This window comes from Papaver somniferum, chromosome 7 (genome assembly GCF_003573695.1).
Source record: "Papaver somniferum cultivar HN1 chromosome 7, ASM357369v1, whole genome shotgun sequence".
NCBI classification, from domain to species: domain Eukaryota; kingdom Viridiplantae; phylum Streptophyta; class Magnoliopsida; order Ranunculales; family Papaveraceae; genus Papaver; species Papaver somniferum.
The window spans coordinates 192,805,775-192,809,139 of NC_039364.1; positions in this window are offsets into that span (position 1 = coordinate 192,805,775).

The window sequence follows — 3,365 nt, forward strand, 5'->3', positions numbered from 1 at the left end:
TAAACGTTTCCCTGACAGGATGTGGTTCAATACATCAAACATGTCTTTCCTTTGAGCCTTTGATAAGTACAACAATCCGCAGGCATGCTCGACTAAATATTGAACTTCTTCCTTAACGGGTGGTTCAGAGAAAGTGAAAGTTCTGATCGGGAGAGGGTCTATGTGCACGCCTTCAGTCCCCAAGATAAGTTCTCCTGATTCGATTTCCTCTTGGAAGATGCGCTTCAGGGTCCTGCACTCCCTTGTGGGATGATTGACGTATCTATGAAAGCGACAATAACGAGGATTTTCTATTTCTTCTTCACTTGGTTCTTTCTTGACATATGGTAACTTGATTGCACCGTCTTGAACCCAGACATCTAATAATTCAATCACCTCTTCGATAGGAAAAGGAAAATCAGGTGCTTCTTGGTCAGCTCTTGCGCGCTGGGTAGGAGCTTGTGCATCTCGAGTTTGATTATCTTTCCTTTGTGCTTTCGAAGGGGTCGGAGAAGTGTGCTTGCATTGTGGATTGGATTTTCGTTTGCTCCCTTATGCAACAATATTTGTGGAAGGTTGGAGGTTGTACTGTTTTTTGATTAAACGTCTACTACCTCGAGTTTCTCGCGGTTCTTCAGCTTTTGAGGTCTTAGCTCTCTCCAATAAAGCAGGTGCAGTAGTTTCTGATCTCTTAGCCGCTTCATGAAGTTCTGAGAAAGTCTGGAACCTGAGATTCTCCAATAAATCTCTGTAGACTGGAATCATTCCATTGATGCACAAGTCCACGAGTTGTTGTTCTGTGACATTCGGATCATGGCAGTCCAAAGCTTGAACTCTGAACCTTTTCACATAATCGTTAGGATGTTCGTTGCTCCTTTGAAAATCCTTCAGAGATCAGAGAGGGTGATTTGATATGAAACGAAGAAATACCTTCTGTAGAAAGCATTAACCATTTCTCCCTAACTTTTGATACTTCCTGGTGCGATGTTGTTGTACCAGGTATATGCCCTGCCTTTCAGAGACTTTGAAAATTCCTTCAGACGAACAGTATGGTTGTGCTCATGTTCACCCAATGCCTCCAGAAATCGAGAAACATGTTCTCGAGCATTGCCCGTTCCATCATAAAGGGTGAATGTTGGAGAGGTGTAACCCCTTGGCAGAGGAATACTTTGCGTAGCAGCAGGGTATGGAGGTTGGTGACGATGGACAGAAGGTGTCTTGTCTTTTCCACGATCCTCCAAAAGGCATTCCAGGTTTTCACGGGTTATGAAACTGGATTGTTCATTCGCTTGCGGATCGTCTGCAACTTTAGACTTAGGAACTTATTCGTCATCTACTACATGGACTGGAGTGACCTCAGGATCAGTGTCTGAAGATGTTTCCTTAGATTTTCCTTTCTCTCCTGAGTTTTCTCTGACATCTTGTCTGTAAGAGTCTTGATATAATTGCATAATTCTTTCTAAGTGGCAATCATGTCAGTCTGATTCTTAGCAAGAGTTTCTTGCACCTTCATGAGATCGCCTATGGTAGGCGGATTTTCTCTGATTTATTTACGAGACCGACTGAAGAGTGGATTATTGATGGTGCCAATGACGTCGCTTGTAGGGTGATTACTGGAGTACCAGTGCTTGGAGGAGCAGTAGTTGCAGGTTGCGCTGGAGGAGTGGCAGTGGAAGGTTGCGCCATAGGAGTGGTGTCGGCAGTACCACTAGAGCTTGCGATATTAGGGTCGGGCGTTGAACCCGGATTGGTAACTGAACCAGACCTCAGACCAACCATCTTTCTGAGAATTGAGATTGCAACCGAGAGAATGATCTCCCATTGTGGTCGCCAATCTGTAGCTGGGAAAAAACAAGTTGCTGGTTTTTAAGGATGTAGATGGTGGATTTTCGACAAGGGATAAAATCATAAACCCATAATTATACGAACCTATGATCCAACAATAAAACGTGAGTATCGAGACACGGGTCTCTCATCGAATTCTCTGACTGAGAATACTTTCTCTCAGAGTACATGCAGATATGTAGTCTCACGACTAGACAACGACATATCTCATGAATACTGAACACTTTCAGTGATTATTTCTATATAGTATCACGAGATAGACGGCTCCTAGACAGCTTGCTCTGCTAGTATAGAGCGATAACGTCTTCAGGAACAAACAACGAGTTTACCCTGACTATATAAAGGATATGACTTACCGGCAAGCTCATATCGGGATAATTAATGCTCCTAGATAGCTTGCTCTGCTAGTATAGAGCCCCAAAGTTAATTATTCCTAAAATTATTGGATTCATCTGTGACGTTCATTAAAGAATTCCCAGAATAATCTATTATTGCTCCTATTCCATGGTCGAATCCACGGCTGATCCCATGGAATGGCAATGACAATTGCTCCTATTTCATGGTCGAATCCACGACATGATCCCATGAAATGGCAATAAAAAATTGTTCTGATTCTATGATCGAATCCACGGCTTGATATCATAGAATAGCAATGAAACAACTATATTATCTCATTACTCCGATTTCATGATCAAATCCACAACTGGTCTCATAAATGGTAATAGATAAATCTTAATTACTCCGTGGTCGAATCTACGATCCCATGGAATGATAATGTATTATTCTGAATTCGTAGTCGAATCCTCAACTGATCCAATGAATTAATAGTAAACGTCTATTTATTTTATTACTCAGTTTCATGAATTATTCTCCACTGAATTTCATAAATTAGTAATAAGTAATCAACAACCGGGCGTCTGAGCTACCTCTAAGTAAGCCCCGTTTTATATGGTGTAAGTGTATTCAACGACGATGCACTAACAAGTCACCGCGCGAACGAGTATTTCAAAATACGACGAAACGATGAACCTATTGCAAAATAAGAAGAACATAATAAATAATCAAAATATTGACCAAGGCACCAAGGGATTGGACTCACTGACTGGCCAACCGTGCGATGACCAATCCCACGCCAGTTTTATATTTTATTATATTATTATTTTCCTTCATCTGATGAAAATCCTTTCATTTGAACGAATATCCTTCGTTTTGAGGAAACTCCTCAATTTCATAGTGCTCCTTCGCACGAAGGAAATAATATAAAATTAAGGTAAACATTGTGGGGCCATGATCATTAGCCTACCGACCATGCCTCGATCCCGGCCGGCCCCACGCCATGTGGTTCCTCATTATTTTATTATTATTTCTCTGATTTCATGAAAATTCCTTCAAATCATGGTATTTTCAAAATACATAAAAGATAATAATATAAAATCAGGGAAACACGTGGGACCGGGCCCCAGCCGGCCGTCCATGCCTCAGCCGGTCCCACACGCCCATGTATTTTATTATTATTATTTTTAGGGTTTCCTTCATCCCAT